This window comes from Anser cygnoides, chromosome 9 (assembly GCF_040182565.1).
Source record: "Anser cygnoides isolate HZ-2024a breed goose chromosome 9, Taihu_goose_T2T_genome, whole genome shotgun sequence".
NCBI lineage: Eukaryota > Metazoa > Chordata > Aves > Anseriformes > Anatidae > Anser > Anser cygnoides.
Window position 1 is genome coordinate 22,512,734 of NC_089881.1, and position 26,526 is coordinate 22,539,259.

At 45.7% G+C, this 26,526-nt stretch overlaps 1 protein-coding gene across 7 annotated transcripts in view; it reads left to right on the top strand.

Annotated features, from left to right (window-relative positions):
• The window catches only part of MECOM (MDS1 and EVI1 complex locus), a 318,248-nt gene that overhangs the window by 178,039 nt on the left and 113,683 nt on the right, over window positions 1-26,526 (top strand). Inside the window, exon 1 of one of the 7 annotated variants that reach the window (XM_067001971.1) lies at window positions 625-643. The exons of the other annotated variants lie outside the window; for them this stretch is intronic. The gene's annotated coding sequence lies outside the window, so the exon portion shown is untranslated. Of the gene's footprint in view, window positions 1-624; window positions 644-26,526 lie in introns of those variants that run through there. 7 annotated transcript variants of the gene reach the window in all.

Genomic DNA, 26,526 nt, shown 5'->3' on the forward strand with positions numbered 1-26,526 from the left:
GCAAGCCCATTGAACTTTCAACAGTTTGGCTGGAGGCTTTGCATTCAGTGTCTGAGACGTAGTTAAAATCTGGAGTTTAAAGTGCTGGGTCATTAAAATGAAAAAAGCAAAGCCTCTTGTAACAGGTGGGTTGAAACAAGAACAAAGGGCCTATAAAAAGAGCCAGGTGAAGCACTGGAGAGATAAGGACTGATCTGCCCGTGCACTTGCTGCCGTAACCGAAAAGATGACCTTCTTTTTTTTGCAGTAGGTGGGGCAAGAAATGATACTAAACCCTCTTCCAAGAATACAGCGCTAATTATTTCTTCCTTAGTCTGGGAGAATCATCCCCTGCCGTTCAGTAGGTTTGGCTTGAGACTGAATTACTCTTGTAAATCCTTTTAATTTGTTCATGAGTTTATAGCTCTGCCATAAACATTCTTCCTGAGCTGCAGCTCAGCCGGCAAGGTCCCTTTCAATATTCCTTTGAAAAGCTGCTGGTGTTTTCTTCCTTTGTAAGGATTCGAGTTTTTTCACCTGTTTGCATGGTGGAGAGGAGGCGTGGAGCTGGAGCCCGCTCTGCTCTTTGCACCGCGTGCTGGTTTAAGCCCCAGTTGCACAACGGCAGGTTTGGTTTCCAGACCCGAGCTGGCCAGTGCTGCAGGTAAGAAAATGCCCATTTTCCATTCCAAAATACACTCTTTGGGGCATAAATACTTGTGAGAAAGGGCCTTCTAAAGGCTATTTTAATGGACACAGACCTGTGTAAAACTGCCCCGTGGTGGTTGATCCTGCGGAGGGCTTTTATCTCCTGTTAATTCCCTCTTTGGAGGATCGGGTCCCAGCTCCTCGAGCTGCCGCGGCAGCCAGGAGGAGGCAGGGAAGGAATTCGTGGAGGCAGCTGCTCTGAGGAGAGGCAGCGCCGAAAAACAGTCAAAACTTTATTGATAGTGAAGAAGGGTTATTTAGGAAGGGGGATGAAAGGATTCAAGTGATTCACAGGGCTTCAGTGCAGTTGTCTATTCATCTCCTTACATTATCTGTGCCTTCATCTGCCCGTGAGAAGAGGTGCGTTGTAGAGCACAGGGGCAGGCTGTGCGCCACTGTCCTTGAGCTATCTCATATCCTTCCCTGCGAGATCTTGTGACAGTTCGTATTACCGTGAGTCATTGTTTCTTTAGAGCTCATTACTGGCAAGGGCCCGTGGCGAGACACCTCAGCGGCACGGTGTTATCTGTGCCTAACAGCGCTACTGATGTGTGTCACCGCTGAGGTGTCATCCGGCAGAAATGCCATCCTGGATTTCGGGTGCTGAGCCGCAGAGGTGTGTTCATCCTTTGTGTCCAGCCAGGCTGAAACTCGGCGCTGTCGACTGGTGTCTCAGCTTGCTGCGTCGGTATTAACAGGTTTTGGTTTCGCTCCCCTTTATGTGTGTAATCGTGTCACAGTGAGGGCCGGCAGGGGGCTGAAGGGACGGTGTGGGAATGTTCCTCAGAAACGAGGCCTCAGGTCACACGAGCACCAAATCCTTACTTACCTAAAGCCACCGCGGACCTTTCGGTTGTCTCCTACTTTGTTTCTTTGAAGTATTTTTTAATAGGTCTGTGCTGCTGGAGTAATAATTTGACTAACACGAGGCCCGGGGCTTCGCTGACCTCTCCTTCCCCAGGGGTACAAGTGAGAGAAGGCCTGCCCACAAGGCACCGTTGGGTGGATAGGGTCAGAACCGCTGCCCAGGGCCTGCCGGAGCACGGCCTGTCTTTTTTGCTAACTTTTGCCTCCTTCCCTCCTCCCAGCACCCCTTGGCTCCTGTGTAATGAATTGCCCGTGGGTTATTGCTTTACAGTTCTCTACCTGGACTGGGACTTTCTTAGGCTTCATCCATCAAGCATTTGATTCCTCTGCAGTACAGACAGAATGAAATCAGTCTGGCATTGCAGAAGAGGGAGTGACTACCAGGTTTTTCCTCCAAACGCAGTTGTTTCAATAGATCCACACCCTCCATCGCTCCTTCTGCTGAGAGCCTCCCCGTCCCACCACCTCCTCAGATCTCGCTCAAGGAGAGTTCAGAGGTGGGCAGCTGTGGCTTGGGAGCTTGCTGCATTCTTGCCTCTTTATAACGAGCTATAAACTATGTTCACACCTCTGCCCAGGCTTCTGTCACACTTCTGCCTGCATATTTGTCTGCCTTTTGCTGTCATTTCTGACACATGCCTCTGAAACATCTTGGATTTGTAATTTTAGAACGCTGATACTTATCATCATAATATTTTTTTTGCAATCTACTTTGAAACCAGAGCAAATTTTCTTTTTTTTTCTTTCTGTTTTTTCTTTCGTTTTATTCTTCTTTTTCTTCCCTATTCTTTCTTTCTTTCCTTTTCTCTCTCTTCTTTCTTATTCTTTCTTTACCTTTCTTTGTTTTTCTTTCTTTTTTTTTTTTTTTTTAATGGTCTGGTGGATAGCTAAAGACAAGAAGCTTCCCAAAATATTTGCTGTTAGAAAATATACTTCTGGCATTGAATGCCTATTTGCATGTTCAGAAAAAATGTTAAGAAAATTAGATAGTAGATAACACACATTAATACAGCAGTAATCCTTACATTTACTCTAAACTTTTTTTTTTCCCCTGCATAAGTATTTTTCCACCTAAGAGAATTAAAAGTGGGAAAACATGATAAGGCATTTTTGTCACCAGTAATGTGATATTTTTCTAGCAGAAACTTGGGGCCTTTTGCTAAGCCCTTTAGGCAATTGTTCTGGTGGATTTAGAGGTTTTCTTGGTTTCATGTATGGTTAGGATATCGAAGTACTATCTACAATAACTTCCTTGTTCTTCTGTAATTTTCCTTTGGCGTGTGTTTGATATCAGCAGGCTTGTCCATTCCCATCTGTTCTGTATGGTTTTATGCAAATTCTCTCTCATCCCTCTACAAGTTCTTTCAAGTTAAAATATTGCTTCCTCATGCCCGCTTACATTACTTGTAATTCCTGCTAAGTGACCTGTTAGCCACCCATATACTGGGCATGAAAGGGATAATCTTTGTGAATCAGATATCTCTTATCTCATCCCTGTTTGCATTATACGTTCCCCATACAATACGCTTCTCCACAATGATCATCCACTCAATGTCCAAATACCTGAGGTCTCTTATTTCTGTCCAAGGCGGTCGTCATGTTGCTTGTGGTGAGCCGATGAGCAGTGAGATAAAAAGAGGTGGTGCGCGGGCCTGTGGCATAGCCAGAACAGAGCAGAGGCTGTTTGAGCCCAGTCTGTGGATTAACCGGGTTTAACCATCAGGCTTGAAAGGGATTTCGGTGATGTTACGCAAGGACAATGGTACGTTTCATGGTACGAGTTTACCAACTGCACCGTGTCCATAAATTTGCAGTGGTTTAAGCTGAAACATCCTTTACCATGTGTGAAACCAACCCACCACGCTCAAGGATGCCGGGAGCCCTCACAGGGTGGCTTCATGATGGCGTTACACTTTTACACAGGTTCAAAACTGAGCTCAGTTAAGCTGTACAAATCCGTATATATGTATATATGTACAGTATAGACACATCTGTACGCTGGGGAGTCTCTGTCCCCAAACTGCAGGAGATAGCAGGGAGAAGCAGAAGCTCTATAAATACCTGTGTTATTGAAGCTATTGCTTCTCCTTTTAAGAAGCTGATGTCCCTTGGACTGTTGGAGAAGACTTTTTACCTCAGAAGATGCAGCTGCTGGGTTTTAAATATAAAATCCAGCCCTTCAGTGGCAGTGGGAGCTGGTGAATGTTTTTCCACATGATGTTCCACTTTTTATCTCATATAGGATTCCTGAAGTAGACTTTTTTGCGGTAAGAATTTCTCCTGAGGCTTGTTTCAGATTTCAACGGTATAATGCTCTTTTGCCTTGACAAAGTTGAGATGGCCTGAAAGATTGTGTTAAAAATTGCGGTCTTCTGGTCTGCACAGTAGTCTGGGAAACTGTGGAGACACCAAGGGGAGCGAGGTTCGCTGTCAGATCAGTTTATTGAACATTGGTGTTGGTCTTAGTCCTGCAAAATCTATTCCCTCGCTGGACTCGATGAGCAAGGTTGAATGCCAAAGGTAGAATTAGCTTCTTTTTAATGGAAAAATGCTGTTAATTTTATCACTTGATTGTGTTAGTTACAGGTTACAAGAAAGAGAATTTAATCAGCAGCCTAAAATATGAGTAATGCAGAGACCTGCAACACATTAAATCAATATTTTTTTTCTCCTTACATTTCAGAGAAATACACTTGTCATGTTTCGTTACATTCTTTTTTGTTGGACGGTTTTATAAATGTGATTCCTTCCAAGATTATTGCTGTTGATGTCAAAAGAAAAGCCATAGGCAGTCCAGATGGGTTATCAACACTACTAATGCTTAAATTACCAGAAAAAGGAAGAGAGATATGAATTTATTTAACTGTTGTGGTGCAAAATAGAAGGCAGTCTGTTATCACGTCAAGTACGCTGTGTACTCTTCAGCACTCTGGCTGATCATAAATGCATTTTATTAGGCCTCAAAGGGAGGCCCTCATACCTGCGGACTGGAAATAGACGCTTTACCTTAGGGCTGGTTTTGGAGTTTTACTTCCAGTTTTGCTAATTATCAGGACATGCGAGCGTACACAGGAGCTTGTTTCAAACACCTTTCGTGAACATAGTGGTTCTGAAGCAAATGGGTTTTGATTATTTCCCTTACAGTTGTGTAAATATAAAGTATTGAGTAGAAATGCAAAAAAAAAAGAATAAAAAATAGTATGATAAGCAGAATGTCAGGTGAGATTGGTATAATGGTCCCTTCTGGCTTTGAAATCTCTACGTTTGAGTACCAGCACTATAATATAGAAGTAAGGCAAGGCTGAGTCTGATATATTTTTTTTTTCTGGCTTGGTTGTGTGCAGAGTTGCGTTCACTTCTCAGCTGCCTCTATATGTGGAGCATGCAGTACATATGCTCAAGATATATGGGCTGTAATTAAAACAGCTCATAAGAATGTAAGAGCCTAATGGTGTAATTTTTCAATTATGTCAATGTCTGTGGGAAGTGAGGTTGTGCTTGTTATCTTTCAGAAGGCACCTTTCAGGCGGCATGGCCCGAGCCAGACAGGGCCTGGCTTTGCGAGAGGCACGGCGATGTTTCTGAGGCACGGCTGTGACGTGCAAAATCCGTTCCCCTTCTGCAAGAGGGAAGAACTTGCTGGTGCATCCTGGTAGTCAGCTGCTGGGTTAGAAGCTTTTGACTCTGTTCCAACAGAAGGCAGCATCCACGTTAACTAGCCTAAATTTGTGAGGTGGTATGCAACTGTAAAGAGAGAGGTCGTTTTGGACACAGCGGTAGGCAAGGGTAAGCTGCCTGGCCCTAAGTCATACTCAAGGGGTTCCCCACAGCTTTGCTTCCCACCAGACCTGACCTGCTGCTCAGCCAGGCGGCTGTCGCCTGCAGGGTCCTCCTCCATCCCAGCTCTGCTCGTCTTCTCCTGGGGCTCCAGCCTCCCTGCAAACCTGCACGCTGCCTCCTGGAGGGTGGCAGCCCCAGGGCAGCACCAGCAACATGGTAATCAGTCCAGAGCCTGTTTTGGCCAACAGACAAAGCACAGTGCTCTTGTATCGCTGGTTTGCACACATCGTCGTTACACATCTCCAAGGAGCAGAATTGCACCGAGAGAGAAACATTTGTCTTGTCCTCATATAGCCTGACTTTTCCAAGACTGAGTGTTTCCACTAAAGCTGGTCGTACAGGATTAATGTCAAAGGGGTGTTCAGATGTTCAGGGCTGATAAAAAGTGGATTGCCAGCATTCAGAGCCCTGAAGTCCATGTTCAGATTTAAAAAAAGGGAGAGACCAGCAACATTAAAATAGTTAACGTACGAAGAGAAAAAGGAAAAACCTCCTCAGCTATCTATGATAACACTATTGTTTTCAATTTTTATTATCTTGCTTGTTACACGCCAATGCGAAACAACCACAGATCGTCAATAAGGATTTTAATTGCAAAGATTTCCTGTGACGTGAGTGTTAATGAATGTCAAGGCAATAACACAAAAGACATTACTTGTTTAATGATTGATAGAACAAGAAAAGCACGAGGTCTTTTGCAGGATAAATGACTACTGTTCTGTGTTCCTTTACATTAGCAGTATCAACACTTAGATCACATGGCAGGAGATAATGGTCCAGGAGATAAAGTACAGAATCACAGTCTGTTATACAATAACAGACATAGTAATGATAATTAATGTGCATTTCTTTGGCCATTCTCATACTTGTCAGCGCTGAGCCATGGGGACCAGTGCTTTGCTGCTGACTTAAATGGGGGCAGGATAGGGCACTTGGTTGGGCTGAGCTTTTTGGCTTTTGCTCCGCTGCAAAGATGGTGGACCTTAAAAGCTTTCCTTGTCAGCTGGCTTAACTGGGCGTTCGTGTATGGAGATTTTGTGTGCTGTGACAGCAATACGTCTCAGTCGCTCAGAGCAATATGGCTGGAAAAAAAAAAAAAGGCATTTAAACAGGCAATATGATGGCACACTTCAAGGCAAAAACTAGGGCTTTGGCCAGAAAGGAACGACATCACGACACCCACTAAACACTCATCACCTTCCTCTTCGCTAATAAATGTATACGAGGTGGGGGGGTTGTCCAAAAAACTGCCAAACCCCCTGGCAGAGGCCCTCTTCACACACAAAAGGCTAACCCAGAAGGCTGGCTAAAATCTCCGCTCTGGGAATGCCCCCTGCAGCTGCAGACTGCCTGAGGAACACTTCGTGGTGCGGGCAGCCCGCCCAACCTGCGCCCGCGCGCCGCTTTGGGTATGAAGTCCATGGAAAAGTTGTGCAGCTTTGGTTTGGTTTATTTGGTTTCTCGCACGCCGGGTTTCATTGGACAACACACGCACTTGGCAACTTCTGACCGGTTTGCACCGCGAGGTTTTGAGTGCCCCTGGAGCTCGGCCAAGTGAGCAACTGTCTCCAGAAATGTGCTAAATGCGAGAGCGCCTTCGCGGTGAAAATTAGTTCATGGTTTGGCAAAACGTTTGGGGAGTCAGGAAAGTCTTTGGATGGAACGTGGATGCTTTAATTACCGGCCTTGAACCGCGAGCTGATGGAGCTGCACATGGTCCTTGGTTTGAAATGCAGCCCTGGGTAATGTTTCCTCGTACTGAAAGCTGCGTTGGTTTGCAGATATCTGCGGTGGCATGGGAATTGCTGTCTGAAAGCTGTTCCGCTAAAATAGTGAAGGTTTCTTCCTAAGTCAGAATCTTATTCAAATTAATATACATTAAAATCTTGGGAAGTGTTCTCTTGAACTACATCTCAGCTTAGTCCAGGTTAAAAATTCCAGAAGTTTTGAAAATAGCCGTGTAGCTATTGCCAGCTGCCTGACACAGCCATGTTTGTCAGCTTTGAATTAAATTGTTCAAATGCCTTTTGTCCTCCAAAAACTCACCAAAGCTGTGTTTGAGCTTCACCCGAGTAAAGTATGCACAGCCTTGTGCCATTTGTCTTCCTTTAGAAAAAGCCGCTTGGAAAGCGCCTGTCGATAAGCGGGCGGCGTGACTTAGGAACGAGCCTTTCCAGGTGGACCTGCCCCGAGCGGGGAGGCACTGGGGCTCTGGGACATGGGGAGACCTGAACGGTCCAGAGACATGTTCAGATTTTGGTCCTGTGATCAGGCACAGGGTGCGAGACCTCCTGTGCCTTCCCCACCTTTCCACCAAGCTGGTCTTGGGCGATGCACGTAGTCTCCTGTCCTGATTAAGCTTTCCCAGTCCTACTTTTCCTAGTCCTCCTCCTCTTCCCTGTGAGTCTTGAATTTCTGGAGCTCAACCCCACTTCGGAGGTGACTGAAGTGTGACAGGAGCTGCCTGTGTTGAAGGCAGGAAGCAGAAAAACAAGCTGGAGAGTTTTCTTTTGGCTGTTAAACTTCTTCATCCGTGGTGCCAGGCAGAGCAGCTCAGCATGGAAGCAGGAGCTGTGTCTCCTGGTGCAGGGCTGCCGTCCCCATCACCCTGTTGGTGGGGGGCTCATCCGTCCCAGGGAAACACGGGGGCTCCTCACGTTAAACGGGAGCCCATCCGTGCGCTTTGGTTAGCCAAGTCAGAAGCCACTTCAGAAATTGTGCTGGCCCCTTAGGGCTGCTCTGCAGGGTGTAGATGTGTGCAGCAGGAAGTGCACCTCCGGGAGGTTTGCATTCTGCAAAAAAATCTGAAAAAAGGGGAATGGAAAAAAAAGGAAACAAAGTTGATTTTGAAACATTCCATCAAAAACACTTTGATTTAGATTTTGTTTGGGTGGTTCTGAAATATAAAGTATTCCAGGTTACCTCTTGAAAATATGGGGATAAACAAAAATATTTCAGATGAATGATACGAGATTGCGTACCCTTACACAAAGCCCTGCACAAGATATTCTGAATTTCAGTTTTCCAAATTGCCTTGTACTCAATTTAAACCCACCACGCTTTGATCTCCTTTCTACAGACCAAGCAGTTTTACGTCTCCGTTTCACTGGCGGCTTCGGGACAGGCAAACAGGGGGCAGGGGAACTTCTACCTGTCGCTTCCAATTTGGGGATCAGGACCCAGATTCGGGAAATCACTTAAGCATGTGTCTGACTCGAAGCAAAGGTTCCCTTGCACGGTGCCCTCCTGAAAAGAGATACCCTCCTCGGTCTGCACGTGTAGCTAATGCTGGAAATGGGGCTGACCCTGGGAAGTTCCTTCTCCCCTGGCGCCAAGGAGGACGAGGCCCTGGAGTCCCCAAATTCTCGTTCCCATTGATGTCCCCGCTGCCGTTTGCAGGGCAAAGGGGCTGCAGGGGGCCGGCAGCGCTGGCACGCACCCGCCGGAGCAGCACCGGGCGCTCCCCTCGGGAGAGCGTGTTAGCGCATTAATGCAGCGCACAAAGCAAAGGGTCTCATCCATATAAATGGGTGATTTAAATAATGAGGAAGGAGGAAGGATGTGGTTCAGTGTCAGTCCTGATTAATTAGGGCATAAAATAAATAACCCTCCTAACAACGCTGGCTGCTTCCACTGGAACTTACTCTATTAGCAGGCGATGGAGTTAATGCAAGCGGCAGTGTAATTACAGGTTAGTTAACCGGCCCGTTAGGACGTTTGCTTAATTTTGGGGGACGGCCCTATTTATACACACACGTTTTTCCTATTGTAAGGAGCCCGACAGCAAAGGGCTGATAAAAGTTGGTTGTTAATCCTGCAGTTTCAGCACTTGTCAGGCCGCGTTTCTGCGCGCCCCGCGTCGTGGAAGTCCGCCACGCGGTTGCCAAAAGCGGGCGGTAATTCCCCAGCCCGCCTGTTTGATGTCACGGCTGAGGTCACGGCCAGGTATTGCGCTCGTAGGAGCAAGCACGTTTATCTCATGTGTGGCCGCACGACGAAATGATGACCAGATGTTAACGGTGAGCTTTTAACATCTTAGCTCGTCTGTAGGGGAGTTTTATTGAAACGTTTTGCCTGTTAACTCCGTGAGTGTCAGGCGAAAGCAAGAAACTACATACCGGGATTTATAGGTTTTTTGAGTGGATTTTTAAAAACAGCATTGCTACGCAGCAAATAACTGCTGATGTAACAGGACATTTACGTTTAATACTTTCATGGCTGCTAGCCAATAGCTCCCACAGTCTGCGGTATGGATCGCAAATTTCTAATAGAGAGAAAGCAAATGCAAAAATTAGATCCCTTAAATTATAATGCGTTACAACTGCAACTTCACATTACCATAGGCCTTCGAACTTGACATCAAATCCTGAGTTTGTTTAATGGCATCCACAGAAGTCCTGAAGCTATACTGAAGTGTTTTGAGCACTGCTTTTTAGTTCTTTTTCCTATAGGATGGGAGGAAAGGCAGAGGAGGACATCAGACCTTGCCACTATGTGACAGTGATATTGATACCGTATTTTTAAGATCTGTTTAGGTCAATACAGCTGAAAATGGGATCTGTAAAGGGGAGTTTGTGCAGATTTGAGTATAGGTGATGCTGCCGATGTCATGTACAATATATTGTTGTATAGTGCCTGCTTAAGGTCTAGTACTTCAATAACCAAAAATCCTTCCCAGGGTAACTGAAAGCTTTTTTTTAAGTCATCTTGCGCCCATTGCAACCTCACAGTGCCTCGGTTTCTCTACATGGGGTGTTACTCTCAGATGAGTTCAAGTTTGAACTATTTAATAACCCCCAAATATTTTAGGATTTGGGGTAAAACATCCAAATATTATAAACTGTTGTTAAGAGAGCAGCAAAACGTGATTTTTCAGAATTCAAGGCAAATATCCGCAGTTCTATTCCAGCTCGAGTCATAGCATCATACTTTTTTTGTAGGGAGTCACTTTTTTATATGCCATAGCAAGTCACTTTGAATTCAAATATAAAATGAGGCCATCCATCATGTTAGCAATTTAATTACCTCGGTATATATTTTTCAGAAAAAGAAAAAGAAAATCACCTCTATTATTTGTTGTGTGTATATCTTATTACAGATTCATTGCCTGAGGACAGGCAGGGCTGTCAGCGGGGCAGTCCTTGTGGTTAGAAATGCCGAGATGGGGAGCAGATAAGACATGCAGTCCTTGTGCCTCCTGTTCGGGTCCACTCCGCTCCGTGTTTGCTCGAGGCCTTACCTGTTAGATTCGCTGTAATCTTTGTTGCAACAGTGAAATGGTGCCTTGTAAAGCAACGAAGCGTGACGGGGATATTGAAAGGGTCGAATGAGGTAGAAATGCGATATTTTCTGTCTTCTAGCAGCCCAGGAAATGGGAGTCCTGCTGCTGAATTGGGGTTTGGCGTTCACCATCACATTCGCGGCGAGAAAGTTGTGAGATTTATTGTTTGGTGCTTACAGAAGAGGCAAAGTAAACAATGCCAACGATTTATCTAATTGTTTAGCCATCTGGTTTCACAGCCACTGGAGATTAAGCACTGAGGAAACCAAGAGATTGTAAAGAGCAAAGCAGGGCAGAGAGACGGGCCTTTATTTATTAAAGTTTTGCTGGCAGAAGTCACAGACTACCTCGGTGCCCTTCAGAGATGGGGCAAATTTCATGGTTTGCACTTTTTTCTTAAGGGTTGGATAATTTCATGGCCAATAAAATGCGTAGCTATAAAAGCTGATATAAGTGCAATTAAAGGACTTGTTTCGGGGCACAGTCGGATTGAACAGTTGGGGGGGAAAAGGAAATCCCAGCACCATGCCCGCAGCTCGTGGTGCACCAGCCTCTTCTGAATCATTAGGTACCAGCTAGGCTAGACACACGACACCATATTTAATGATTTCCCTGATTTTCAGGGCCAGGTTTTCAGAGGGACTCTGGTCCCACTCAGTCCCACGATGTGCTATGTTTAGCACTCAGCTGGCTTTCTAATTTTAACACGTTCTTGAAAAAAAAAAGAAGAAACAACCAACCAAAAAAACCCCTTTGGGTTCTTGTCACTGCTGAAAAATGACCCTTTCTCTTTAGGTGCTTGAATGAGAGCAGAGATTGTTTTCATGGACACACAGACAGGTATGTAGGTGGGATTTGGCTGAGTTAGCCAAGTTATCAAAGGTAAAACTTCAAAGCTAGCTATCAATGAAAAAAAATGAAATAAATTTAATTGCAAAATGTTGCAGAAGTGGTGGAGGGGAAATGGATTTTGTACGTCGTGGTTTTGGTGCAAGAGGAGAGACTAATTCACAGATTTCCAAATGCAGCTCTTGGAGCAAACAAGCAAAAGCACATGTAGGGCTTTAAAGAAACAGGGTAGCGCACAGGGCTGAGACTAATTAAGTAGGAGAGATAGAAGGCTAATATTTAAAAAGGACACAATTCAATCATTTTTACTCTCTTGAGTGTAAATCTACCCTGCAGGGTAGATGAGACCATATACCCTTTCATTCCCTCTATTGTTCTACATTCATCTTCATTAGGAGTTTTGCCCTACCGGGGTCTTTGGACCCTGGACTTTTGATTAGTTTCAGCTGGATGTCAGCGTCACACCTGAAAAACAGTTATTTTGTCTGCATATGTTACTTTTCCACAAGCAAAGGCACATCCGACAAATAAAGCCTTCAGGGAGGCTTAAAATTGCCCTGCAACAGCACGAAGAGAGAGGCGAGCTGGCTCCTTTTCTGTGAAGGCCTTCGCAGGTATCGACCCCGGAAAATTTGTCAAGTCAACACCTAGTGATGGCTTAGCTGCTGGGCTTGGCCATACAGCGTTTAAATCGGGCTCTGTTTTTTACGCCGTGGTTTTTAACGTATGGGGCCAGAGGAAGTGAGGAGAAACAGAACCGTTGTGTGAGCGTTTCTCCTGGGAGCCCCCGCAGCTCTGCTGAAGTTTGGTCATAAAATCTCGAATCTACTGCGCATCGGGCGAGCGCCTCTGCCACCAGCTGCTCGAAACCCGTCCTCCGGGAGCTTGTAAAGCTCCACGAGTGGAGGGGGAAGACTTCTTCCAGGAGCTGGATGCTGCCACGTGCAGCAGAAGGGCTGCATGGGCAGTCACCTTCCGAAGAGGTGGGTGTGCAGCCCCCAAGGCACATCTGGGTCCTCAGCCACACGCCACCGGGCAGGGATGGTGTTTGGCCTTCCAGAAGGTGGCTGTGAGGTCTCCCATCGCAGCAGCAGTGTTACAGGGAAGAATGTCCAGGCTGACACATTTTTTATGGGAAAAGTTGAGGTGACATTGAAAATTTATCGTTTGGTTTCAGGTTTTTCGTTTTGGTTCTCTACAGTCAGCATGTTTCTTGTTTCTATACATACGTGATTTATCTGTTTATATGAGATGCAACTTTGTAATGCAACACATTTTCTCCTCACATTTTTTATGCTTTAAAACAAAGATTCAAAATGAGTTTCATTAACCTAAGCAATTATAACTATGAAATGAATATTGACTGAAGACTTAAATTGACTCTGAATCCAGGACTTTTTTCTTTTTTCCTAACTATTTTGAGGTTAGCACCAGCTTTTTAGCTTCCAGTTCTGAATTATATATTTTTTTTCCTCACTGATACCTAACAATTCCCTGAAGATGGACATTTCCTGTGTCTTCGCAGGTCTGGCAGTGCTACAACTGGGATTGCCAGGTTATGAAAGGGTCACAAAGGCAGCTGAGACACACAGAAATATTCTGGTATAATTAAGAACTGAATCTACTTTTATCTTAATTTCAGTCCAGTGACCTGAACAGAGGGGTTTGAACATTTCTTCTCTTCATGAGCACAGATAGCACCAAGAGCTGGGTTAAAGCTTTCATTGGGCGTAGGGATAGGTGCTCTCACATTGCAAATTATCACCGATGTTGCTTTACTAAAACACAAATCCCGAGCCGTGTTCACTGCCAGCCTGGTGCTGGTGGACTCCGTGAAGTGTTTTAGGCTAGGCTGGTTGTTGGCATTTCTGCCTGACGGTGATGCCCCGGTAGTACAGCTGGGATATTAGTACTGGGATATTAATGTGCGGGCGCAGTTACAAACACTGTCATTTTTTTAATGACAGCCCTTTGAAATGTAATTGTACAACACTACTGTTTGAAACCGGTCAGTTCACAGGTCTGGCGTTTGAACGAGGCAAATCTGTACAACATGTTTTTTTTAAACCAAGGAAATATGAATATTGACCCATTTATGGAGTGATCCAGAAAACAAAGCTCTGAGTTCACTTTTCTAGCCAAAAATTAAGATAGACTTTTCCAGCTCTGAGTTATTGCTCTGTTTCAGATTTAGTATCAGACAACTATACCATCCAACTATTTTGTGCTGATTTAAAAAAAGAGAAAAAGTAAAGAAGAGAAATGAGTATGTATCTGCCCCTTTATTTCCTTTCCCATGCAGACAGCAGAGACACGCATCGTCTGTGTAACTCTGGGCTGGAATCTCAGCGGAAAGAATGCCAGGTACGGTTAGCAAAACAAACCTTATTCGATACTGAAGTTTAATAAAAACTGCTTTAAAAAAAAAAAGGAGTTTGGGTTCAAAGCGGGAAGTTCACTGATAGGCTTGAAGCAAACGTGTTCCCCATTACACCCCATTAAGAAAGGGGAATGCGGCGAGCGCTGGGCTCCCCGAGGACGCCCGGAGAGCAGGGGATGTGCAGGCTGCGGCCAGCCCCACAGCCGCTGCCAGACCCCCTGACCCCGCGAGGTCTGCAGCATATTTGCACAGATAATGTGTCTTTGGGGGGTTCGGTGGGAAGGAGGGGAGGAGACACTTCACTGAAAGGGTCTGGAATAAGACCAGCTCGTTGCGTGTTTTGTACTTGTACACGTTTGCTCATCTCTGGTCACACGCTAAAAGCTCAGAAGCGTGTGAAGCTGCGCGATGTCTGGCGTGCTGCTTTGTTCCACGCCTGGCCTGCGTGCGCCAAAGCACCGGCCTGCCTTCCAAGTGGTTTCTGTGAGGCAGAGCCGCACAACTCGTCTGAATCATAGCATGAGTCTGCTGCTGGCCTGGGTCTCGCCCTGATGCGTCGCCGTCTGCGAAAGACGAGAAATGTCTTCGTTATTTCTCATCGGACGATCCCACGGGAGGCAAAGTTCATGTGGGGGAACTGCAGGGGCAAAGCGATGCGATATGGAAGGACTGTGCCTGCTGGGTGGTGGGACGAGGGGAAGGAAGGGCTGGCGATGCGATCAGAAGTCCCACCACCAGTGTCACCACATTGCCTGGGGGCTGTGTGACAGCTCGGTGCTACCCCTGGGGATTTGTGCGGATGCCAGCCACCCCCGGGCGTGCAGCCTTTAAAAGCACTCATGACAACACCTTGAAAAATGTAAGTAGGTTAAGACCAAGTGCTGTCAATTAAGTTGATTGGATGAGGTCAGTGGGGTAGGTGACATATATAATCACAGATGTAGAAAAAGGCCCACTCATCTCCAAATCTGCAAACAGTTTGTCAATAACGGGACAAAATTTACCGTGGCAGCCTGTGTGATTTTGCAATACACAAAATGGACTTAATTATCGGCACGAGCGATCCCTGCACAAAACGTAAAGGTTTTAATTTGTGGTTTTGCTCTTTGTTTTCCAAAAAAAAAGTCCCACCTGCAGGCAGCAGAATGATTTTCATGGTGCTGCCTTTTCACAGAGCGGGGGCTGCGGTGCTCCAGCCCGTGCGTGCCGGTGAAGATGTCTCCACGAGCTCAGGGTGCCATCAGGCAACCTTAACATGCTGGGGATTAGCTAAGAGTTTAGGCATTGTACTTAAGTGCACTCTCCAGGAGTGATTTCATATTTGATCAATCTCTCCAGATGGGTTTCAAATCTAATATTGATGCATTTTTTTCTCAGAACCCTAAGTTGTTTGATGATTCCTAGGAACTACTCTTGTAAAGGCTTAACCCACTATTTGCTTATATAAAGTAAACAGTTACAATAATTACATCAGTAATTTCTAAATCTCTACTTCTTCTTAGTTTATTAAGTTAGAACAAGTTGAGCACTACTTTTGTGTTACTTTCTGGTGTTGTTTGCAAAAAAAAATGATTTAAAGAAAACTTATCATATCTACAAATGAGATAAAACCACCTGAATAATTGCTTCAGGGGAATCTGAAACTTATTTTATTACAGTCACATTCAGCTGTGACCCAAGCAAATGACTGGCGTTTGTACTAGAGAAATCTTTTAAAGTTCTATAGAATTAATTAGAATTAGATTTCAAACAAGAAATCCAGCCCCAGAGGACTAAAGAAGACAAAAATGATTTCATTTTTTTAAGTGCCAATGTTTAGGGACCTGGGGTCTGGAAACAGATACGTCAGGTCACTTATTGTCACAGAAACCAAGTGATGCCCTACCCAATTTTCTCAGGCTGTCTGAAAACATTTTAACATATATATTTATATATATGTATATATCCACATCCACACAACTGGTCTGAGATGACTGGTCAAAAATTGTATTTACTATTCCAAAACCAGGCCTCACTGTTACTTGGCACAACCACCTTACTATTTTTCTGCCCTACCCTGTTCTGCTTGGGTACACTGAGTGCTTTGAGGTCTTCTTCCCAAGACGAAATTGCACTACCACAATTTGTGCTCTGGATTTCGAAGCAGTGTCCGTGCTGCTAATAAGCCTGACCACCTCCTCTTGTGCAATCCCTTTACCATTGTTTTAATGTCATCTCCCGCAGCTTGACGTACTCAAGTCTGTGCTTGCAATTGGCTAGTGGCTAATCGATCCAAACAAAATTAAATGGGACAAAAAATCCGTTGCTTATGAAGAAGGAGCTATGTGAATTCAGCTGGCATGAAGATCATGGGTTCTCAAATCCTATCTTTTTCTTGCAATCATTTTTAAAAATATCGTCCCAATTTACCAAATCAGATATAAAATAATCTAATCCACTTCTAACCCACTTACTCTTTGAGTCTTTTTTTTTTCCAGTCATTTTGCTTCTTGCCTAGTAGTTATGTCCCAGCTATATCCGTGTTTCATGGGGCAAAGGTGGTTAATATTAGGTATAATAGACACGTCTTCCATTGCGGCAGCCATCATCTATACTGATAAAGCTCTGTTTTTGTACACAATAATTTTTATTCTTGTGTTGACTTTTTTTTTTTTATAAACCCGATGAAGAAAGGAGCTCCAGCATCACATACGTGTGTTTTGACATTTATTTTCTTCTGAGGTGATCTGAGGTTCAGAGATAGGTTATATTTATGGGTCAAGAGCTGTTGCTTTAATGAAATGATGTAATTGATTCCCTTCTCTTTTACGGAGTAGTCCTATTTTCTTGCTGAATGGGTGATTCTAGTTCTTTTAAAGGTAGCATTCATCTCAATCAGCTCGCTTACTTTTCCACTGTTGTTACCCAAGAAGAAGCCCCATCAGCCCTCTCCCCACTTCAAATCATGGCATTCAAACCAACAATTTTTGTGTCTGTTTGGATCTCTGGACTCACTGGAGATCTCAACAGCACGCAAAATATCAACTGTTTTGAGATTTAGGTTAAAAAAATGAAAGTTGGCAACTCTGCTTGCTGGTGTCTCTGTTATAGGTGTAATTTGGGGCCGGGGAAGCTGGCAGTGACTGTGCAGGCTGAACCTCACTGCCACGTCTGCTGCTTTGTGTAACTGTAGCTAAAAACTGATTCTCTCTATTTTGGACTGTATTCAGCCTAATGAACCAAGCCAAGGTGTTTCCAGACCTTGTATAGGTCTGGCCTTGTATAGGTTTGTGCCGCCGCCTCAGATCTCAGTGTTATAAAACTGCAGAATCAAAGGGCTAATATAGAAAGTTAAGTGCAAATTGAGTAAAGTAAGAGAAGATCAATGTTTGTAACCTGCCATGAAGGGAGCATGCAGTCTCTCTGTTCTCCCATCGCATTTTGGAAATCTATATTTACCTGGGTTTTGTGCCTGGAGGATCCACCTGTGAATAAAGCTGCGTGCAGGGAGTGAAAGTGGTCAGGTCGTGCCTAGGAGGGGTGGACGGCAGCACATCTAAGTACTGAAAAACAAATAAACAAAAAACCACAATCCTTTGTTTTGCTTATTCTTATGCATAATATGTTTAAGTTTTGTCTGCTAGCGAAAAGAAAACAAAGAATTAAAGAGAGAGATTAAATATCTCTCTTAGCCACTTCTCTCCACAGTCATCTGTTTTGCAGTCACCTTTTTGGAAGCTTTTAGGGCACTTTTCTGCATAGCTTCACTCGACAGGAATGGGCATGGCACAATCTGGCATTAAAAGAAGCTGCTTTCAATGACATTGGAAAGAAACAGAAAGTGTCCTAAAGTTTCTACTTCATCTCAACATGACACACAACCCCTCAGCAGAGAAGGCCAGGAGCAAAAAAAGGAATCAGAAACCAGAGCCCCACAAAATATCTGTCAGGAAACCCGAAGTCACATGGAAAATGCTGCCTGCTGAAAGCTAGGTTGAGGTTTGCAAACTTTTTGCACAAACCTAGGCTCGCTTTCCAGTAAAACCTGCCCTGATTTATAGTTTAAAATCAAAGCCAGGTGGGTTTGCATGTGAACCCAGGTGAGATCCGGTGGCCTCTCGAGGGTTTTGCTCCCTGAGCTGCAGCAATCAAACCCTCAGCGGTACACTGCAGAAAGTTTTTCCATGGGCTCCTGCACACCGACACCACCACGGTTTATACAAGGACAAGGCTTTGGAGTGGCTGGAGGGCAAATTGCAGTGGAGCAATGTTGTGTGACAGAAGTGATTTGGTGTTCTCCCACACTGTGGGACCTCAGACCCCAGCCGGTGTGACAGCCAGGGCTCGGGTTGTATCCTAGGGTGATATAATCTGTGGAAGGCACTTGCATCTGCAATTAAATACAAGCATATTTTAAATAGTGTATACATCATGATGCTATTATACTTACCAGCAGTGTTTTAGTAGCACTACCTGTGTAGCAGAAAATGAATGCTCTAATGGATTTTTCTTCCCATGGCCCTGATAGGGGAATGTGCAGTTAAGTGTAGAAAATTCTTTGGGATTTACCAGTTAGCTAAGACACTGCTGTCAAAGAAGCCTGCCCGCGTGCATGCTGCATCCTCAGGCTCTCACCTGCCTCCTTTCCCAAGCTCCTCACTGTGGAGTTTAACCAAAAATTTGGATACTGGTGTTCCTCAGTAGGTCTTTGAGATGTTTTCAGAGAGGTTTTATGGCATTGTGTGGTTTTAGTGCAGAGATAAACGAGTGAGTCACGGACTTCTGTGTTAAAAGGAATCGATGTCTTGTATCATGTTATTTACTTTCTCATCAGGGCGGAAGGGTGGAGAGGTAGAAATAGTCTTGTTTTTATCTGGGTAGGGAGAAGAGGAGGGGACAGAGAGAGATGTTGAAGATTCAGGTGAGTTGACTTTCTAACAGGGGAAAATGCTTCCCTGACCTGATGGCACAATTTCACCATTACGTTCTTTCATGAGGGACCCAACTCCACCTTCACTCTGCTTACAGCTCTCCCTAGTGTCATTAAAATATACATTCGAAGGGAGAGCCAGGATATATGGGCCAGGCTTTAAAAATCTATAATGATCATTAAAGAGTGGAGTTAAAATATTCATTTGACCATGAATGGCATACCAAGACATTAAGCCTTCGATGGCTCTAGGCTTCTAAACAGAGAAACAGGAATTAAAATAGATTTCATAAATAAACAACATAAATAATGCCGGTAATGTCTCCACACCAACGTGTGCAGACTCGTCTGAGCTGTTAAGGGATTAAAAATGCGCGTCCCAAAGGTGGCTGATGTTCCAGCGGGAGATGAGTTGAGATCAGTGCCTTTTTGTTTTAAATCTAGGTTTTGTATATGAAGAAACGAAAGGAATAAAGGGCAGGCAAAAGCACAAGGGCTTTATCTCTCTTAGCACGGGCTGGGTATGGTGATGCAGCTGGCATGATTTGCCTCTGCCTGGTCTCGCGGGGCCGATGGCTTCGGGTCTCCGGGGCGCTTGGGGAGATCGGGTGCTGTCTGTCTCAGAGGAGGGTTGTGAATTAACTTGAGGAAGCTCGTGCTACTTCTGATCTGCTGTCTTAGAGCTTCTCAGACATAATTCAGAGCAAGGTAATTGTTTTATGGGTTACTTAGCAAATCCAGATATATTTATTTAGCATAAAAGCACCGATAAGTTAGAACTACTGAAAGGGGACGAACATCCTGCGCTGGTCCTGAGCGCAGGGCTTTATGACACAATCCTCGGGACAATAAGGATCTTTGGGATCATACCACCTGATTAAACTAACATCCTACATCAGTCACCGAATTGCTTAAAAGATTTAGCCGGGGCCAATTAAGTATTTCAATGAATGTTTTTGAAATGCCAATTAATCAGTAAACAGCGCGGACCGAAGTGGTAGAAAAGGTGGCTGCTGGGCTGAGAGAGGACCTGTGTCCACTCTCCACGTTTGCTGGGTAGGGAATGCCTGAAAATTGGACGAACCTTTCCTAGGCTTTGATTATTCATAGATCTGTTGGGCAAGGTAAGTTCCATCATTAACCTTTAATCTTTTAGAAGCAAGTTGGCTGGAATCTATTTACTTTAACTAGCTTGTTCACTGATAATGCATGATTTTTAAATTTCCTTTTGTGCATTCCTTAGCTAAAGAAAAACACAGCTGTGTGTGAGACAAATTCTATTTATTTTCTCGTTAAGAAAAGTACAAGAAGATAGCATCATTGGAAAGCTAATAATAAAGAATTACTAAAGAACGCCCTTCATCTGTTTGCTCTGCCACTTTACGAAGGCTTTCCAAACAACCTTTTCAGATGTATTAGTAAGGAAAGATATCTTAAAAGTCAAAGGAAGACAAAGTTAATGCATTTATAGAAGTACCATTTCAGATAACATTTTACCTGAGTGTTTAGATTAGTTAAATATTAGAAAGGTAGAGATAATAGCCTTGTTTGTATTCATAAATGTGGAAAGTTGCATTTTCAGGGCACTGAAGTGTAAGGCATATCAAAGGTTTATCATCCAGGAATGCGCTGGCAGGCTGCGGGCTGCTCCCTCCCGCGCCCACCGAAACCCGGCGGCAAACAGGGATGCTCTGGCTCAGGCTTTTAAACCCCTTTTTCCCTATTTTCTATCCATAGTTAAATAGTGGGAACTAGGCAAATCGGGTGATGACAGTGAGTACTGCCTTGTCGCAGAGCGCTGGCGGAGCTGCCCTCTTGGTTGAGGGAGATTCGGTGATGTACCAGAGAAAAGGAAATGAGATAAAAGTCCGGGCATTTTTAGGGCCTTCTGCAGACCCCATTTATAGGATATCACCTTCTCTCCTCTGAAGAATATGTAAAATGGACATTCATAAAGCACCCTACAGCCTGCTACTGACTATCTAGGCACAGGCAGTCCCATACGTGTCCAGGCACAAAGCCCAGCTAAAAATACAGAGGTGCATTCGGTACCATGAGATGGAGGAGACATGGACGGCACCGTCCTGCAGCCACATGCACGCTCAAATAAAACCACACTCCTCCGGCATTCCCAGCCCCTCTCTGCTCGCGCCAGTCGGAGAACAAGAACCCTGCAGCCTGGCAGGGCGTACCCGAGGGGGCAGCCTGCATCTTACAGCAGGAGGGAATCGTCCTGCCGGTATTCCCAGCCAGACTTCTCAGTCTTGTTGCCATCCTCAGAGTCAAATCTTCAAATATATGTGTTGAAATTATATGACAATAATGGCCCTGGCTAAAATATGATGTTGTTTTGACTGAATGTGGTTTAAACTGCCATCTGCTGGCTTGTAGTTTTCAGGGCCAATAGTAAAAACAAGGTTCCCTCTTACAGTAACCCTCATTCATATTAAAATAAAGCAGGCTGAGTAATACCTTCCCTTCTGCAACGTACGGCTGAAAATTGCACCGAGGAATACAAATGTGGTGGAGTGCACAGGTAAATCCCGGTGCTTACAGGTAGATTCCTCAGGGATGGTTTTGTTCAATTTACACCCAGAAGAGAAGTTCAGTAGCAGAGCACCTTCCCCTGAAGCCAGTGAGATGTGCACATGGCGAGCCGAGACAGTTGCTTGGTGTTTTTTTGCTTCTACAAGCAGCTTCCTGGAACGTTGCTTGGGATTTTTGACAGAGCATGGGCCAAAGATGGCGCAGCTTGTTCTATTCAAAGTTACTTAAGAAATAATTAAACTTTTCTTTTTTTCCCCTTTCTCAAACTATTGAGAGAGGAAACTCCAACTATTTGGCTGGAAATTTGGCAGTTACTCGAGAAGGGGAAGATTAATACCAATAGCTGCTTTGAATTATTTTCCCATTAGTCTTCTTTTAAAGCATTTGAAGAATCAGGGCATCGCTGTCAGTCATTGCTCAGAGGCATTGGCAGGACCTCTGGAGGACATGACTGGGGATGGGGCGACGTGCGGGACCGTGACACGAGCACGGGCTGCCTGTCCCTGCTGGAAGGGAACGGGATGCTCAGCTACGGGGGAAACACTCAGCAATGGGGGATGTTACAGCCCCGTGTATCTCTGCTGTCCGGAAATGGAAAAAAAACCCTCAGCAGAGAAAGAAAAGGGAAAATATCTAGTATTTTTTTGTGCTAAACCAAGATAACTTCCTTCTGCAGTTTGGGGGAAAATTGTGTGTCTGTGAGAGGAATAGTGAGGGGACAAATGAGTGTTGGGCTTGGTGGCAGGGACAGATCTGCGGTCCCATCAAGGACCTCATCTGCAGAGTCCTCCACCAAGCCCGTGAGCATCTCCCAGACCCTGAGGTGTGCGTGTCAGGGGAGCAAACTCGCCGCGCAGTGGCCAGCACAGGTGCACGGCATCCCGCAGCCCGGTTAATGTTTGACCCCGGCTCCTGCTGGTGGGAGCGGGGTCATCCCACAGCCCCAGCCCACCAGCACCCGCTGCGTGGTCACCTCGAGGAGCCGAGGCCACGAGAAACCCCCTCCAGCTGCAGCACCGCCGCCTCCGTGCTCTTCTTAGTCGACGCGGGCCGGGCGAGCCGGGAGGGGATTACAAAACACCTTTCATCTGGGGCATCTCAAGGCACTCCGCAAACATTGAGTCATTAATTCCCCCCGCGCCCCTTTGAAGCTGGCAGGTATTATTGGGGGAGCGAAAGGGAGAGTGACGGCGGCTGCGCCGCGGCCGAGGAATGCGGTGACGACATTGACGACATGACTAATTTATTTAGCAAACTGAGTTCAGCATGGTAATGAGGGTGTGTTTGCCATCATCCCATCATTCATCGGGTTTATGAAGCTCTCTAGGCCGTGAGCACTGCTGTGACTAAGTTTAGTTTGATTTGTTCAATTAATTCTTCTATTTCATTCGGACTGAAAAAGATCATAAGATTGTGTGGCAGGTCAGAAGGAGCCCAGTGATATAACTGGGTGTGCACGTGGTCTGTGTGGATCTGTTTATCTGCGGTGAGACCTGTAGCTCTGGGTGTCTATGAATGTAAAGTGCATTAAGTCTTTTATTTCTATTTTAAATCAATGTACTATTTTAATCTCTTGGTTTTTTTTTTTTTTCCATATATATTAACATATATAGTCTAATGTGGACCATTTCAAGTCAAGGTGTTTTTTTTGTTTGTTTTTCTTTTTTTTTTTTTGGCATAAGCATGTATGACACCAAGGCTTTGGTAACATTCCTGTTCTCACTTTGGGCATAGCTGCCCAGGATGCTCGGCAAAGTAATATCAAACACTCAGCTTTTTACGTCCCAGTGGTTTCAGTTTGCACAGACCTGCTTCTCTGTCCCCAGAATTCCCGTTTGCATTATCCAGTACTACGAGGACCAAGGACACCGCTGCTCCCAGCACCAGAAACCACGCGTTGCAGAGTCACGGCATCACACTGATGCTGAGACCAAAGGGACCCCTTAGGGCCAAGCCTCCCTCAGGCAGGAAAGCATCGCTCAGGGCCTTGCCTGCCCAAGGCTGTAGTACCTACAGGGATGGAGATTGCCCCAGGGGCTGCTCATCCCCATTTGCAAAACGTTTCTCCCAGTACTTCCATGCCAGGGCATGGCTCGGAGGAGCATCCTTGCTGGGCACCGAGGACGTGACAAAGTATAATCACAGGAAACAATGAAAGTGGTGGTGGGTGGATGGTGCAGACATGCCCTACCTGATGAACTCTTCCTACTGATGCCTTTTTCCATCTTTTTTCTACTTGTCTATCTCTGGGACCCCTGGTGCGCTAGGGAGCATCCCATGCCATTGATTTCCAACCATGACTACAAGTCCCAGCAGCCTCTTTCCTTGAGCTTTGAGTAGTTAACCAGGTGTAAGAAAATATTCAGACAGATTTGAATGAGTTTTGGCTTTCTAGGGATGAATTTACACCTATGGTTGCTTTGGATATTTAGCCGACAGGCTAAAGTTGCTTTTCTGCTTTGCATTCAGGATTGATTTTTTCCCCCTTTCTTTTTGCTCTTTCCCTTCATTTTCCGATTCCGCATTTCCCTGAATACCGAATCTGGTGCTCAGGAGCCCCGGGTGAAGTTAGGACAAGTCTCCAGTGAGTGCAGAGCGAAGGAGCAGCTTATGCCAATCCATAAACGTCATTTGATTTCAGCTGTGACTAATATGAGATTGCTAACATCGCTCCTTTGTCCCTGGAGCTTTAGGATGCTACATGGGAGAGAGTAGTGCTCGATTTTGCCGTGCTGGAGCCAGGTGCCAGCACCGGTGACCTGGGTTTTGCCGTTGCTGGTCTCTGCCTTTGTGTCAGAGCATCTCCAGATGCTACCCAGGCAGCAGTGAAGGCTCAGCTTGTTGGCTACTGTACGAAATCAAAGACCTTTCCTGCCCTTAGAGCTTACCAATTCTGCCGTGACTTTTTTTAATGTAAATTTAAAAAATATCTGTGCCAACTATTATTGGCTGTGTCCTGAGCAAACGTGTGCTGTGAAAAAGAAAGTGAAGTCATGATGAAAAGCACCACCTCTGTTTGCTTTGATGCAGAAGTTTGAACAGAGGCAAGAACAAAAATGTGCAGCTCCTCCCCTTTCTCTTGTGCTGTTTTAAATCAATCATGCGCTTATGCACCTTTTGGTTTTGTCCTCTCACTCATCAGCCTCCCCTTGCAGCGTGAAACGTTTCACCTGTTCCAAATCAGCCAGATACAATCGGGGAAAAGATAGCCAAAAAAGCCTGCCAAGACCTGTCCGCGGCCGTGGGTTCACCCAGCGCTGCCTGTGGCGGCCGTGCAGATGCACAGCGCTGTTTTCACAGGCAAATCTGTTTGCGCAGATACAGGGAAGCTCAAAAAGCAGGTTCTGGTGGGGCTTTCGCTGCCGTATGCCGGTGCAGACAGTCTGCAGCCCCCTGAACGGCACCGTGCTCTGCCCTGCCTGTAGCCTTTAGCTAAAGCAGTGTGTGGAGCCCGATAAAGAAGCGAGACCCCGAGCCCTTCAGGATGCTCTAGCAGGCAGCCAGCAGTGAGAAGTGGAGGTATAATTTTCACAGATTTAACCAAGAACAATGACACTATTCGCAACCAAGGGGAGAGCCAGGAATTATTTGCCAGAGTGCCAGTGCGTGTTCCCTAGTGGGTAACTGGAAAATGAGAACAGCCTGTCAAAGATTAGCCCAATTTCTAAAGCAAGCACAAGACAGTCTGATTTTGTTTATGAGAAAGGGGCATCTCATTAAAAGTCAGATTTGGGTTTCAAAGCCAGTTATTTAGAACTTTTGACTTGTATGTACACATCAATTATCTGCACGGGGTTACAAAGCCTGGCCAAATTCCATTAGGGATGGGTTAACCCCGAAAGAGCCGAGCCCAGCATCTCCCAGGCTGATGTCTATCTGCCCCTAATATCAACACTGGCTTTACAGAAAGCAGCTGCTAATGCTCATAGGTTTGAGGGCTACGGTAAAAACGGTTTTCATTACCATGTTTATTTTATGAGATACATAGTATATTCTGATGAGGGCTTCTGGTAGTAAATCTTCAGGTTTTGGCTTGGCGTGTTTCTTTGTGAGCTGCAGGAGAAAGCGTGCCCTGGACCGACCCTTCGCAGCCTGAAGCTGCCCCCTGCCTGAGATGTTGCTGCAGATGTACGTCCACAAACCCTGCCAGCAGTGCAGCCAGGCGGTCAGGAGCAGGGAAATACAATCCTGCCCGAGCAGAAGCCCCTTGGGCCAGTTGCTCAATGTCAGATGTGTCCGCAAGTGCCACTCGATACACCCGGTGTCTCTTGGCACGATGTTGATTTTGGTGGCTGGTGGCCACCAGCAGCGGAATGGCAGTGAGGGATGTTGCCTTTATGCCCCAGTGAATGAATACGTGTAATTTTTGTGCTGTTTGATGCTCTCCTGGGCATTCACGAAGATGTCTGGTGAAGGGTGAGCATCCCTCATGTACCTACACGGAGAGGTCACGTATCTGCTCCAAGATGCCCCTTCACTAAGTCACTTTCCTGGTTTTCTTCACCAACCCTTCCATACTTGTAGAAAGTAAGAAATGGATGGCGACACGGCCACAGTGAACATCTCCCTTGCCCTGGGTGTGTTTTTCAGCATGGTGATAGCAGCAGTCCTCCCTGCTGGTCTGGGTCCTCCCAGCCTCCCGCAGTCCTGAAGGACAAAGAGATTCACCTGGAGAACGCGTTGGCTTTGCAGGCGTCTTGGTATGGGGTGGCTCACAAAAAACCCTAGAGCAAAGGGAGGTGCTGGACCTCGGCAGCAGTAGGGCAGCTGCCGCATCGTATCACGTGCTGGAGAAATGTGGTGAGCAGAAACTGGAGGGACCGTGGGTTGGCAGAAGTGTCTCCAACAAGAGAAGTTGAGTTCTCTGATGTGAACTGAGCTACAAGGGGACCTAGAGAAGCGTCTCGTTGCCGTTGAAGTGGGAGACCCCATTAAAAGGCAGTTGGTGGAGGGGTCTTTCCGGAGACACCTTCCCTGGAGCCCCCCGCTGCCGCCGGCTGCTCTCTGCCAAGTGAGACCCATCGTCCCCGCGGCACCTCTCCTGCCGCAGCCAGCCCTGGCGCTGGGATCGATGTGCTTGTCACGGAGCTCCTGCACGTAACTGCACGATGCATGGCTACGGCCTTACAAGAACCATAAACAATCCCCGCATGCACAGCGTACTCG